General features: G+C 43.6%; 1 protein-coding gene across 2 annotated transcripts in view; it reads left to right on the forward strand.

The window, feature by feature from the left end:
• The window catches only part of RNF144A (ring finger protein 144A), a 190,853-nt gene that overhangs the window by 60,798 nt on the left and 114,477 nt on the right, over nucleotides 1-15,578 (forward strand). For both annotated transcript variants that reach the window (XM_073568171.1, XM_073568172.1), the window contains exon 2: nucleotides 15,222-15,270. The gene's annotated coding sequence lies outside the window, so the exon portion shown is untranslated. The remainder of the gene's footprint in view (nucleotides 1-15,221; nucleotides 15,271-15,578) is intronic.

Genomic DNA, 15,578 nt, shown 5'->3' on the forward strand with positions numbered 1-15,578 from the left:
TCTCCGACCTGTCCCTATCTCCTGTTCAGCCCTGAGCTAAACACCCAACCCCCTCCCCAGGAGATGAGACAGGGAATAAAGTAAACTGCACCAAAAACCAGGGAAGGGGTAATATAGAAACCTGGGGGTTAAATAAACTGAAAGATAAGACTTATCTTGCTCTGCTACAATGCTCCAGGACAGCAGAGATAGCCACTTGAAAACAGGATACAACTGTAGCACCACAGAACTCTGTCAGCTCTTGAACTCCAGCTTAGTTGGTTTCCAAAGAGGAACAATATCACCAACAGTTAGTTGGTGCACCTGGTGAGCTTAAATAGGAAGGTGGGAGTGGTTTCCGCCTGCATGGATAATTATTCACAATGCAGTAACACCACCGGCCACCGGGGAGGGGAAAACCACCAGCAGACTAGGTAAAGTTGTAGTAACACCAGCGGCCTCCGGGGGGCAACAACTGTCATTAACCCCCGATGGCCTGAAAGGAAAAAAGGTTATATATGAGGATCCAGATCTGACATCTATCCAAACATGGATCGTGACATGGTTTTGGATCGTGACATGGTCTCACGAACGCACCCGCTGTGTTTCAGAACTTCATGAATGATGTTTTTTCTGATTTTATAGGGTGCTTTATGGTTCTATGCCTGGATGATTTCCCGGTTTTCTCGCCTGACAAGGAATCCCACATTGGTCATTTATGTGCTGTCCTTCAAAGGTTATGGGGAAATTCTCTGTTCACTAAATCTGAGAAATGTTTGTTTTGTGTCCGGGAGCTTTCCTTTCTGGGGATCATCCTTTCTGCCAATGGGTTTCGGATGATCCCAGAAAGGTACATGCCATTTTTGATTGGTTGCAACCCAGAGACCTCAAGGGTCTGCAACGTTTTCTGAGTTTTGCCAATTATTATTGAAAATTCATCAAGGGGTTTTCTCAGGTGGTCAATCCACTCATTGATCTCACTCGCAAGGGGGCTGATCTCAAAGTCTGGTCACCATTGGCAATTGAAGCATTTACTACATTAAAGTGTTACATGTCTGCTCCTGCATTGGTTCAACCGTTCATCGTAGAGGTGGACACATCGGAAGTGGGTTTAGGGGCGGTGTTGTCTCAGGGACCTGTTACTTTGACCAATTTAAGAACATGTGCCTTTTTCTCCAAGAAATTTTCTTCTGCAGAGAGGAACTATGATGTTGGTTACCGGGAGTTATTGGCCATAAAATTGGCTTTTGAAGAATGGAGACATTTTTTGGAGGGGCGGTTCATCGGATCACGGTGATTACGGACCACAAGAACTTGTCTTACATTGAATCTGCCAAGCGGTTAACACCTAGACAGGCTAGGAGGTCACTTTTTTATTTTTGCTTTCATTTTTCTATCACTTTTTGACCTGGTTCCAAGAATGTCAAGGCAGATGCCTTATCTCGCAGTTTTAATCCGATATCACCCACCGAACCTCCTTCCTCCATTCTTCAGCACGGGATGGTTGTTGCTGCGGGATCCTCTGAATTGGAGCATGAAATTTGGGAGGCTCAGTCTCTTGCTCCTCAATCTTTGCCTGATAAGCTCTTTGTCCCAGTTCATTACCGTTTGAGGGTTCTCCAAGAGTTCCACGATTCTGCTCTTAGTGGGCACCCGGGGATCTTAGCCACCCAGAAAGCCATTGCTAGGCTGTTTTGGTGGTCCTCCATGACCTCTGATGTCACTAGGTTTGTGTCTGCTTGTGATACCTGTGCCCGTGCTAAGAGCTCCCATTACTGTCTGGCTGGGGATTTGGTGCCATTGCCAATTCCGGATAGACCTTGGACTCATTTGTCCATGGATTTTATCACTGACCTCCCTCCTTCCAATGGCAAAACTTTTATCTGGGTAGTGGTTGACAGATTCAGAAAACAGGTGCATTTTGTACCTTTGACAGGATTGCCTAATGCAGAAACACTAAGTTATTTGTTGAGCATGTTGTACGGCTGCATGGCGTACATTTGAGAGTGGTTTCTGATAGAGGGGTATAATTTGTGTCCAAATTTTGGAGGGCATTTTGTAAAAGATTGGGTATTTGCTTAACTTTCTCCTCTGCCTACTGTCCCAAGACCAACGACCGGACAGAGAGGACCAATCAGTCACTTGAACAGATTTTGCAGTGTCTTGCTATGTCTCAGCAGGATGATTGGTGTTCTTCGTTGCTCGTGGCTGAGTTTGCATTTTACAATCGGATTTACCAGTCCACTGGCACCTCTCTGTTCTTCTGTTACTTTGGTTTTCACCTCCATTTTGGCTAATTTTCTAGGCTGGATCCAGGATATCCAGGGGCTGATACGGCAGTTCAACGGTTGGGGGAGATGTGCAGGGAGGTCCAGAAGAACATTGGGGAAGCTCAGAGCAAGTATAAACATTTGCTGAGAAGTGACCGTCTGTAAGACCTATGTTCCTGGTGGGAGATAAAGTGTGGTTCGTCTAAAACTTCCTTCTGCTAAGCTAGGTCCCAGGTTTAATGGTCCTTACGAGATCATTGAGGTTGTCAATCCAGTTGCCTTTCACTTACGCCTTACTCTGTCGCTTTGGATCCTCAATGTGTTTCATAAGTCACTTCTTAAGGCATTTGTACCATCCTCTGCTGGGTCCCCATCCCCTCCACCTCCAGTCTCTGTGGATGGTCAGACTGAGTATGAAGAGGAACGGATTGTGGATTCCTGCATGGCCCGCACTTCACTTCAGTATTTGGTCCATTGGAGGGGTTACGGTCCTGAGGATCGATCTTGGGTCCCTGCACAATCTATCCATGCTGATCAATTGGTTTGGGCGTTTCATACACGTTATCCTGGGAAGCCTGGGGGTCCGGTGGCCCCTCCTTGAGAGGAGGGTACTGTCATGATCCAGACCGGATTTTGAGTCCTGTCTTTCCATGTTACCGGTCGGGTCATTTCAGGGGTTGACTTTTCTCAGCCTCAGTCCGGTTTCAGGTTTGCTGTTTAGCTCTGCTGTATCCTGCAGGCGGTGTCAGCTATAGTCTTGCCTTCGGCGTGTGTATCTGACTCTGGTATATCTTGATTTGTCCTGCTGTAATCCCTGACTTGCCCCTTGTCTGTTTATTCCCTCTGTCTGTCCTTACTCAGTGTTTCCCTGTAAGTTTGTTGACTCCATCGTTTTGAATTGGCTTGCATTCGGACCTGCTTCTGTCTTTGTCTTATCTGATTCTGACCATTGCTGATCCCCTGGCTTGTTTCTGACCACGTGTACTGCTGTGATCTCTGGTACTTCTGCTCCTGTTTCTGACTCGGCTCGACTGACCACTCTTTCGCCACCTGGTGGTGCATGTGCTGCTGCTCAGTGTTGCTACGCTGTGTGTGCAACCTCTCTTCCCTCACCAGCATCCCCTGGTGGAGGTTGCGCTATACTGCACTGCAGTAGCAACTTCAGTCCAGCAGTGCAGCCCTCCAACTATGGTTTGTCCATTTCTACATATTCTTCAGATTTTCCTCCAGTTACAAAGCAGCAGAAGCTGACTTATATACCTTTACAGATGAAGCTACTTTAATAAACTATGACTCTTACTTGACTTTTTCAACCATCTTCCATCCATATTTTTTAACTTGACCATTAAAAATGTAGTTGTTGGGCACTAATATTCTTGAAATTGGTGCGGGGTGAGGTCCTATGGATTGTAATTTTATTTTATATTTATCTATTGTAATCACATACCACAAAAATCTATGGTAGGAAAACATGCAGTGAATTTTCTGTCAGTGTCTCATCTTGCATTTCAATAACCCATTAGTGTTTATGAGTCAACCACCTCTAGAGAGTGAATCATATCTGAGTAGTGTTTTTAGTGCTGTAGTCATAAGATTGCAGGGTTACGTACAGCAGTTACAGTGGGTACAAAAAGTATTCAGACTCCTTTAAATTTTTCACTCTTTGTTTCATTGCAGCCATTTGGTAAATTAAAAAAAAAATTAATTTTTTCTCATTAATGTACACTCTGCACCCCATCTTGACTGATAACAAATGTAGAAATTCTTGCAAATTTATTAAAAAATAAAAACTGAAACATCACATGGTCAGAAGTATTCAAATCCTTTGCTCAGACACTCATATTTAAGTCACATGCTGTCCATTTCCTTGTGATCCTCCTTGAGGTGGTTATACTCTTTCATTGGAGTCCAGCTGTGTTTAATTAAACTGATAGGACTTGATTTGTAAAGGCACACACCTTTTTATATAAGAGGTCACAGTTGCATGTGTGACCAAATGAGAATCATGAGGTCAAAGGAACTGACCAAGGAGCTCAGAGACAGAATTGTGGCAATGCACACATCTGGCCAAGGTTACAAAAGAATTTCTGCAGTACTCAAGGTTCCTAAGAGCACAGTGGCCTCTATAATCCTTAAATGGAAAAATTTTGGGCCCACCAGAAGTCTTCCTAGACCTGGCTGTCCAGCCAAACAGAGCAATCGTGGGAGAAGAGCCTTGGTGAGAGAGGTAAAGAAGAACTCCAAGATCACTGTGGCTGAGCTCCACAGATGCAGTAGGGAGATGGGAGAAAGATCCACAAAGTCAACTATCACTGCAGCCCTCCTCCAGTTGGGCCTTTATGGCAGAGTGGCCTGACAGAAGCCTGTCCTCAGTGCAAGACATCTGAAAGTCCTCATGGAGTTTGCTTAAAAACACATGAAGGTCTCCCAGATTATGAGGAATAAGATTCTCTGGTCTGATGAGACAAAGATAGAACTTTTTGGTGATAATTCTAAGCTGAAAGTCTGGAGAAAACCAGGCACTGCTCATCACCTGCCCATTACAATCCCAACAGTGAAACATGGTGGTGGCAAAATCATGCTATGGGAGTGTTTTTCAGCAGTAGAGACAGGATGACAGGTTGCACCTGAAGGAATCATGAATGCGTCCAAATACAGAGATATCCTGGATGAAAACCTCTGGACCTCAGACTTGGCCGAAGATTCACCTTCCAACAAGACAACGACCCTAAGCACGCAGCTAAAAGGAGTGGCTTTAGAACAACTCTGTGACCATTCTTGACTGGCCCAGGCAGAGCCCTGACCTAAACTCAATTGAGCATCTCTGGAGAGACCTGAAAATGACTGTCCACCAACGTTCACCATCCAATCTGACGGAACTGGAGAGGATCTGCAAGGAAGAATGGCAGAGGATCCCCAAATCCAGGTGTGAAAAACTTGTTGCAACATTCCCAAGAAGAATCATGGCTGTACTAGCTCAAAAGGATGCTTCTACTCAATAGTGAGCAAGATGTCTGAATACTTATGACCATGTGATATTTCAGTTTTTCCTTTTTTAATAAATTTTCAAAAAATTCTACATTTGTTTTTTTCAGTCAACATGGGGTGCAAAGTGTACATTAATGAGAAAAAAACTGAACTTTTTTGAACAGACCAAATGACTGCAATGAAACAATGAGTGAAAAATTTAAAGGGGTCTCAAAACTTTCCGTACCCACTGTATGTAATTTTTGTTACAGAATCCAGCAGGGTAAGGTATGTGCACATGTTGCGCTTTTGCAGCATTTTTCCTGAGCCTTTTTGCAAAAAAAAAAACGCATCGTTTTACAGTAGCAAGTCTCAAATTCTGAAATCTCCTGCATATGCAGCGAGTTTTGGATTGCAGATTTGAAGCAGCTCAATTCTTTCAGCGATTTTCACCCATTTTAATTAATTAGGAAATACGCATTACAAACACACACAAAAATGAATGTATTTTTTGCTGCGTTTTTCCTGCCAACACATAATTATTGTTGATTATTATTAGCATAATTCGCTAGGGATTCAATCTCTGCTTTTGTACATTAGTAATTGCAGCCAATTTTTCTGCTTTAAATACTTAATGTGTGCACATACGCATGTAAAAGATGGGCACCCCTGGTCAGAATTACAGTTATTGGGAACAGTTAAAGCGAAACTGTCAGCAGGATTTTGCTAAATAAACTATAGACACTGTCAGGTTGCCGCTGTTACACTGATTAAAGTGATACCTGGAGAGAAGAAATATATCTTGGGGTTCTTGCATAATCAGTGTTAGAAGTTTTCAGATGTCTTGGTGCTCTTGGAGAGAGAAACCAAAAAAAGTCCTGCTCACAGGCCGCCCCAAAGCACAAACATGTTCCTCATTATAGAGAAAGCTGGTTTGTGCTTTAGGGCAGCCTGTGAGCAGGTCTCTCCTTGGTTTCTCTGGCTTAAGGGCCTTTTATACGTAGCGATATCGCTAGCGCTATCGCTAAAGCGTCACCGATTTTGTGACGCAGCAGCGATCTCACTAGCGATCTCACTACATGTGATACTCACCTCCAACCGGCTCCCCCGCTGGCTATCGTTGATCGCGCGAGATCGGCCTGGTCCATTTCTCGTCGTCGGCTTCCTGCTGGCGCTGACGAACGACTCCATGGATGCTGGCGGAAGATGTCACCCTCGCCGCATTTGACAGGTAAATATCGACCGCCGACCGCTGCTGCATCGCTAGTGAGATCTGCCTGTTTGGCAGCTCACTAGCGACCATTTAGCGATGCACCAGCGATCCTGACCGGGTCATATCGTGGTCGGGATCGCTGGTGCATCGCTAAATGTAACGGGGCCTTTAGAGCAGAAAGATAAGACTCTGCCTACAGTCCTGTCACAGAGCGCAAGAATCTCATTAACTGAAAACTTCTAATGCTGATTACAGAAGAGCCACAAGATGGATTTCTTCATCCTAGAAAGTATTTTAGTCAGTATAACAGCGCCAACCTGACAATGCCTGCAGTTTACTTCGCAAAATCCTGCTGACAGGTTCGCTTTAAGCAAATTGGAGATGAAATGATCTCTAAAACACCTAAAGTTAAAGATGACACATTTCCTTAGTGTTCATTTGTGTTTTAGGCAAAAATATACATATATTTTCTGCTTTTAAATTTTAAAGATTACAAAAAGGAAAATGGGCAGATTCAAAAGTTTTGGCACCCTTGGAGTTTTGTGTGTTCAGGTAAGTTTGACTAAAATTTCAGACCTTAATTAGTCTGTTAGGGGTATAGCTTATTCATCATCACCATTAGGAAAGGTCAGGTGATGCAAACTTCCCACCTTTATAAAAACCCAGCCTCCTTTAACCTTGTGCCAAGAAGCAGCAACCATGCGTTCTTCTAAGAAGCTGCCTAGCACTCTGAAAATGGTTGAGGCCCACAAAGCAGGAGAAGCCTATAAGATAGAAAAGCGTTTTCAAGTTGCCCTTTCCTCAGTTATAAATGTGATTAAGAAATGGCAGTTAACAGTGAAGGTCAAGATAAGGTCTGGAAAGCCAAGCAATATTTCAGTAAGAGCTGCTCGTAGGATTACTAGAGGTAAATCAGAACCCCCGTTTGACTGCAAAAATTCTTCAGAAAGATTTAGTGGACTCTGGAGTTGAGGTCCATTGTTCAACTGTTCAGAGACACCTGCACTTCATGAAAAAGTCATCAAAAGAAAACTCCTGCATCCTCATTATAAAATTCAGTGTGAGAAGTATGCAAAATAACATCTAAACAAGCCTGATGCATTTAGGAAACAAGTCCTGTGGACTGATAAGGTTAAAATAGAACTCTTTGGCCAAAATTAACAAAGGTATGTGTGGAGGAAAAAGGGCACAGAAGTTCAGGAAAAGAACATCTTGCCAACCATTAAAAGGAATCTGTAACCAGGTTTAACAATAAGTAAGAAAACCAGCACCTTTCAGGCCTGATATACAGCATTATACAATGCTGTGCCTCCACCCCGACCTGCAACACAAGAAAAAGACCTTTCATTGTACTCACCTGCAGGGCAGTCCGGTCCAAGAGGCGTCGCTGTCTTGGTCCAAGCCTCCCTTTTCCTTGCAATGCCATCCTTATTCTTGCTTTGTGTGGATGACTCATCCCTACGTCATCCACACAGGCTCCTTGGCATCACGCTCCTGTGCAGGCGTACTTCTCTGCGTTGATGAGGGCATAAGAAATTACTGCAGTGCACAGGTGCTGGGAAAGGTTAAAGAGCTCCAGAGCATGCGCACAGCAATACTTTGCTCTACCCTCACCAGGGCAGAGAAGTACACCTGTGCAGTAGCGCAATGCCGGGGAGAATGTGTGGATGATGTAGGGATGAGTCATCCACACTAAGGACAGCATTACAAGAAGATGGCAGGTGCCAGACCAAGATCAGTGACACCCATCCGAACAGACCGCCCCGCAGCAGAGCATAATAAAAGGTCTTTTTCTTGCCTTGTAGGTCAGGTTGGGTGAACCTGAAAGGTGGTGGTCGTATCTCATGTCAGTCAAATCTGGTGACATGTTCACTTTAAACATGTTGGTAGATCAATCATGCTTTGTGGTTGTGTTGCAGCCAATGGCACGGGGAATATTGCATGGGTGGAGAGAATGGATTAAATGAAATTTCAACAAATGCTTGATGCAAACATAACACCATCTGTAAAAAAGAGGATGGCTTCTACAAATGGATAATGATCTTATAAACACATATCAAAATCCACACTAGACGACCTCAAAAGGCGCAAGCTGAAGTTTTTACAATGGCCCTCCAAGTCTCCTGATCTGAACATCATTGAAAATCTGTGTCTAGACCTCAAAATAGCAGTGCATGCAAGACGACCCAAGAATCTGACATAACTGGAAATCCCTCAAACAAGAATTGAAACACTCTTGTCTGCCTACAAAAAGAATTTACAAGCTATAATTCTGGTAAAACGTGGTGCTACTAGGTACTAAACATTCAGGGTGCCCAAACTTTTGCATTGGCACATTTTCCTTTTTGTAATTTGTAAAATGTAAAATGACAATATACTTTTTCTTTCCTAAAATACAAAGGAAATGTATCATCTTTATCTTTAGCCCTTTTAGAGATAATTTAATCTTCAACTTGCTTAACTGTTCACAATTACATACATTTTTATCCAGACGTGCCCAAACTTTACATGCCACAGTACCTTTACATTGACACTCATAGGGCTTGATGCAAAATCTTTACAAGGACCCCTCCTCCCGACCTCAATTGTTCAGAACCATTGTGTCATGCTGGGTGAGGGAGAAGTAAGGTGCACAACAGGGAGAGGGAGGGTGAAGCCGAATCACTAGGGAAGGGGGGAGTGGAGACCCCTAGGCACATCTAACAACACCCTGTCTGCCCTAAACAGGTTCCCCACCTATCGCCAAGCAGGTGTCATGGTTTGAACAGGGTTCTTGCCCTGCACTCACAGGGTAAAGTGTTCGTGGCCTCTTTCTGGATCTGGGAGGGGTATTTATACTCACTCTTTACCAGGGTTCTCTGTCAGCTATACTGTTGTTCTGGTGTGTCTGACTCCTGGTGTGCGTGTATTCTGCGTTGCTTGTTTGCTTCTCGTGTATGACCCGGCCTGTTCCCTCACTCTGTACTCCGTCTCTCGCTTTGGTACTACAGTCTTCTCCGGATCTGACCTCCTGGCTTGGCTATCGTTACTCCGTTACAGTTTGTCCCTATTGTACCGTCTATTGCCCGTTCTGGTTTTCTGACTTATTGCTACGTCCTGACTATCCTTTCTGTCTAAACCCCGTGGTACTGTATTGCTATCTGGTGCTTTGACCCTGGCTTCGTCTGGTTTCTGTCTCTGTCTATGCCCCTTGGTAACATTGCCCCGTAGTTACCTTTCTAGGAGTTTCCCTGCAGCTCCTAGATCTGTGGAGCTTAGGCCACGCCCCCAGCAGTCATGTGCTTCAGGTCCTGATACTCTGAAGCACGCATCGTCACCGCTGCTGCCCTGCTCCACAGGTATCTGTGAGTACTGTCTTTGTACCCAGGACACTCACACTGGCTCAGTGAGCAAGTGCAGTGCGGTGTTCCTGACAGCAGGAATCTAATCTTTGCCTGACCTTAGGGATAGGCCCTGGATAGGGAGGGGACGGGCTGTGTTCTAGTCAGATCCACTACCACTAAAGACAGAGGGTGGATGAACTAGGGAATACACTTAGCTTGAGAAGACAACTGAGATATCACACCAGCAATCCTCCAAAAGTACTCCGAGGAGACACTAGCCCATTGCTAGTACTTCCAACAAAACAGAGGGAAATTGAGCTAACACCAGCACCCTGCTGAAGATACTGAATGTATTTTAACCTTCAGCAATGGTGTGCTAATTAGCAGCAGCAGGTAGAGGTAACTGTTGGGTCCTAGAGGGAGAAGAATATCACTCCATAACAGAGATGGAAAAATCAAGAAGAGCTAATCGCAATGACCTTCTAAGGCCGGATCTAGGATGACCGTCTGTGTGTGGAGACACATTGTGTACAATGATTGCACACATTAACACCTTCATGATCCGGCCTATTTTGACCTTAATTACCTGGCCATTGTTTGCAATTCTGACCAGTGTCCCTTTATGAGGTAATAATTCAGGAACGCTTCAATGGATCCTAACGATTCTGAGATTGTTTTTTAGCGACATATTGGGCTTCATGCTAGTGGTAAATTTAGGTCAATAATTTTTGCGTTTATTTGTGAAAAAAATGGAAATTTGGTGAAAATTTTGAAAATTTCGCAATTTTCAAATTTTTATTCCGGTAAACCAGACAGTTATGTGACACAAAATAGTTAATAAATAACATTTCCCACATGTCTACTTTACATCAGCACAATTTTGGAAACAACATTTTTTTTTCTTAGGAAGTTATTAGTGGAAGGAACTAATGGACATTTTAATTTTTCCAACAAAAATTTTTTTTTAGCATCAATTTTTTTATTTTCACATGGGCAACTGGATAAAATGGATCCTAAAATTCGTTGGGCAATATCTCCTGAGTGCACCGATACCTCATATTTGGTCATAAACCACTGTTTGGGTGCACGGCAGGGCTCAGAAGGGAAGGAGCGCCATTTGACTTTTTGAATGGAAAGTATCCTGGAATATTTAGCGGTTTCCATGTCGCATTTGGAGAGCCCCTGTGTGCCTAAACATTGGCGCTCCCCCACAAGTGACCCCATTTTGGAAACTAGACCCCCCAAGGAACTTATCTAGATGAATAGTGAGCACCTTGAACCCCCAGGTGCTTCACAAATTGATCCGTAAAAAAAAGGTACTTTTTTTTTTCACAAAAATTTTTGGCAGGACCTGGAAGGGAAGGAGCGCCATTTGACTTTTTGAATGGAAAATTAGCTCCAATCGTTAGCGGACACCATGTCGCGTTTGGAGAGCTCCTGTGTGCCTAAACAGTGAAAAACCCCCACAAGTGACACCATTTTGGAAACTAGACCCCTTAAGGAACTTATCTAGATGTGTAGTGAGCACTTTGAACCCCCAAGTGCTTCACAAAAGCAGAGCAGTGAAAATAAAGTCATTTTTTTCCTCAAAAATGATTTTTTAGCCCGCAATTTTTTATTTTCACAAAGCTAGCAGGAGAAATTGGACCACAAAGTTGTTGTGCAATTTGTCCTGAGTACACCAATACCCTATATGTGGGGGGAACCATTGTTTGGGAGCATGGGAGAGCTTAGAAGGGAAGGAGCGCCATTTTGGAATGCAGACTTTGATGGAATGTTCTGCGGGCGTCATGTTGCATTTGCAGAGCCCCTGATGTGCCTAAACAGTAGAAACTCCCCACAAGTGACCCCATTTTGGAAATTAGGAGCTTATCTAGATGTGTAGTGAGCACTTTGAACCACCAAGTGCTTCACAGAAGTTTATAACGCAGAGCAGTGAAAATAAAAAATCATTTTTTTCCTCATAAATGATTTTTTAGCCCGCTATTTTTTATTTTCTCAAGAGTAGCAGGATAAATTGGACCCCAAAAGTTGTCCAGTTTGTCCTGAGTACGCTGGTACCCGATATGTGGGGGGGAACCACTGTTTGGGCGCACGGCAGAGCTCGGAAGGGAAGGAGCGCCATTTGACTTTTTGAATGGAAAATTAGCTCCAATCGTTAGCGGACACCATGTCCCTGTGTGCCTAAACTTTGGAGCTCCCCCACAAATGACCCCATTTTGGAAACTAGACTCCCTAAGGAACTTATCTAGATGCATAGTGACCACTTTGAACCCCCAGGTGCTTCACAGAAGTTTATAACGTAGAGCCGTGAAAATAATTCGGCCATGGCTGGATTGTAATATTTCATCAGATTTCATTGATGAAATATTACTATCACTGATTGGCTGTTTCACTTTCTACAGCCAATCAGAGCGATCGTAGCCATGGGGGGGGCTAAGCCACCCCCCCTGTGGTGAAGCACAACGGGTCCTGTGCCTAAGGGTCGGGTGACCTTTCATTGACCCCGGTCACCTGAGCTGCAGGAGGGCGATTTATACCACGACGCCTACTTAGGCGTCATGGGTCATAATGGCACAGCTTTTCATGATGCCAATGTAGGCGTCATGGGTCGGGAAGGGGTTAAAACAAGTAATTATTCGACAAGTCAAATCTGTATTCATTGGCGCACCAGTCCCAATCTGCAAAGATACACTCCAACCAGTCTACTTTGCATTTTAAATTATTTTGCTCACCCATCAGTGTTTACTTCTGGAAATAAAAAGTCGCAGCACCTAACACGGAATCGCTTCGCGGTAAAAAGCGCAGCATGCTCATTAATTTGCGGAATCGCGGCGATCCCGCACCCATAGGAATGCATTGTTCCGCTTACTTCCCGCATGTGGCTGTGCACACCATGCGGAAAGTAAGCAGAACATTTGCGGATGGTACCCACGGTCCGGAGGAGAGGAGACTGTCCTCCGGGCTTTGGGTACCATATCCCTGTAAAAAATAGAATTTAAAATAAAAAATATTGTTATTCTTACCTTCTGACGTCCCGCGCAGCCTTCCCGCCTCTCTCCACGCATCCGTTCCCAGTAATCCTTTGCGAAAATGCCCGCGATGACGTCCGTTCTCGCGGGATCGCGAAGTCTCGCGAGAACAGACGTCATCGCGGGCATTTTCGCAAAGGATTACTGGGAACGGATGCGCGAGACGTCGGAGGGTAAGAATAAAACCATTTTTTATTTTTTTTTACATTCTATCTTTTACTATTGATGCCGCATAGGCGGCCTCAGTAGTAAAAAGTTGGTCACACTCGTCAAACACTATGTTTGACGAGTGTGACCAACCTGTCAATCAGTTCTCCAAGCGATGCTACAGATCGCTTGGAGAACGCTAGCATTTTGCAAGCTAAATACGCTTGCAAAATGCTAGTTTTTCGTGGGAAAATCGCGGGAATTTAAAATGCGATTTTCCCGCGGAATGGAATTCCGGAATTCTCGCGGTAATTTCCGCGAGAGTTCCGGTACGTGTGCACTTAGCCTCAGGAATGACACTGGGATGGTCACAAAGATCCCATCGTTGCCACCTATATACCTGGAGATGTAACTTCCAAGCCCCTAATCGTCAGGACAATTATGCAATTGACTGATGAGTGATGGAAGAGGTTGCAGCTGCTTCCACTACTAGACTGGCTATTGGGGAACTCACTGTAAGTGTATGGTATATACACCTCTGGTTCCATTGCATGGAATATATGTATCTACCCTGTTACGTTCACTGTCAAATTCAAAATAACAAAAGGAACTACTAGCTGCCACCACCAATTGTTAATAAAGGTCGATTGGACACCCATTACAGGTAGTGTATGGTTTCAGGGGTGCGGTTTACAGAGCAAAAGGAACAGAGCTATTAAATGTTATATATTTAATCCAGAAAAATAGGCAGTGTTTATAAAAATATACAAAGGTGATACAAAATGAAGACAAAACAATATGGTACATACAATTAAATTAAATAAAAAGAAATAATGAAAGAGACATACTAAACCTTATGTTGCATGAATGGCTCTTATCTTTATGGCAAGAAGCGCTCAGATTGGAAAAATGGAACACTCTCACAGCGAACTATTCCAGAATGACAATGACAGACACCCAAACTTTCATTTTTATTATATCAAGATTACACCCTCATATCTCCCCTTGGTGAGTAATATGGGGGCTGTTTGTGAGATGTGCTAGGTCTTTTAGAAGTATATGAGATCCCCCGCCTTCAGGATATCTTCGGCACTGAAAGTCCTAGCCGGTAGATATTGTTGTTTTTTCTATAGAGATGAAACATGGCATGGCTAGCACCATCCGTAGGCGCAATATTAGGTTGGAGGGGTTATAATGGCCTTACGGTGATGTGAGTGAATGTGATACATTTGTCCCTTTGCTACAACCCAGAAAATACAGCTCCCATAAATATCGGATCAATGCAAAATCCAATATTCATCACTGGCTCCAAAACGTCTCAGAACAGTGCTTTGATCAGAGGAAGTTCTGGCCTGGGAAGTGTACTTCCCCACCTCTGAGTAAACGGATCCCAGTCTTAATGTCTGGATATCAGAGCAAATCTCCTGTCGTAATTACCTGGTCACTGCAGGAAGTCCCTACGTCAATGGAGGTTGAAGTGTCAGCTCTAGCTCACTTCCCCAGTTATAATTAGTTTCCGATTTCTCCAGTTAAAATTAATATATCCAGCAATCAGATCCTCTTCTAAAATCACTTTTTATTGAACATTGTAAAAAAATACATGGTTGCCATCACCAGTAAAATAAGCAAACATGTTTCAGATTCAGATTTAATCATTCCAATGGGTCAGTGGGATACCTTGTGGTCAACTGGGGTATGTTGATGCTAGGGGGTGTCAAAACCTGCTGCCATAGATACAGGGATAGGGTCGCAACCAGAACATTTGACCTGGGAGAATGAAAGCCTATAACCAGCTTTGCTCAGGGGGACCTCTCACTTTGCGAGGCAAAGAATGTGATGACTCCCAATTTGCAGGAATAGACTAATCAATCAAAAAGAATTATAGAACGTGAGAACGAGGGCAGTTTTTTGCATACTAGACTGGTATGTGTACTAAAAAAAAATTCTAACTGCTTCCGGAAGGAGACTGTAGCACGATGATGCTTTCCTTCAGGTTTTATGTGGAAGGACAAGAACCGATTAACATCACCACTTGAGCGCTGCCTTTTTATAACAATGATGTTTTCTTATGCGCTACTGCAATAGTACTGGTTTAATGCCTAAAAAACGCAGCACTACATTCAGAAGGTTTTTTTGTATGTCATGCCTGCATCCATAATAAACTATAAATAAGCTGCATAATAAACTACAAATAAGCCGCATTAGTTTTATCAGTAGGGGCTGCAAAAGTGTTTAAATGGAATTAAGTTAATTTCCTAATTTTTGGATTTTGATCTTTTTTGATCTATAGGCGCCAATGAAATGTCGAAGCAACAAAACTGGTTACCAGATGATCCGCGGTAAGCCGGCGCATGGAATATTTTTATGTCTTCTAATGATTAAGAACTCTGTTGCTGAGAGACCCAGGCAATGTCCGTGACATCCATCGTTCATTGCACATGGTGTTTACCGTGTGGATCCGCCAAGTCTCAGTCCTCCAAATAACAAATGAAGAATCTATTTATTTAGGAGCTTGGAGTCAAACCTGAGTGATTCTCTGATTCTTAGCTCTAGTGATGCTTAATCCAGCTGTACAGATTAGAAGGCTGTTGGTCAAACGACACTTCGACTGGTCTTTCGATTGGCAGCCATCTTGGCCATCTCTTCC

This window comes from Dendrobates tinctorius, unplaced genomic scaffold (genome assembly GCF_039654945.1).
Source record: "Dendrobates tinctorius isolate UK_male_01 unplaced genomic scaffold, ASM3965494v1 ptg000021l, whole genome shotgun sequence".
Taxonomy (NCBI): domain Eukaryota; kingdom Metazoa; phylum Chordata; class Amphibia; order Anura; family Dendrobatidae; genus Dendrobates; species Dendrobates tinctorius.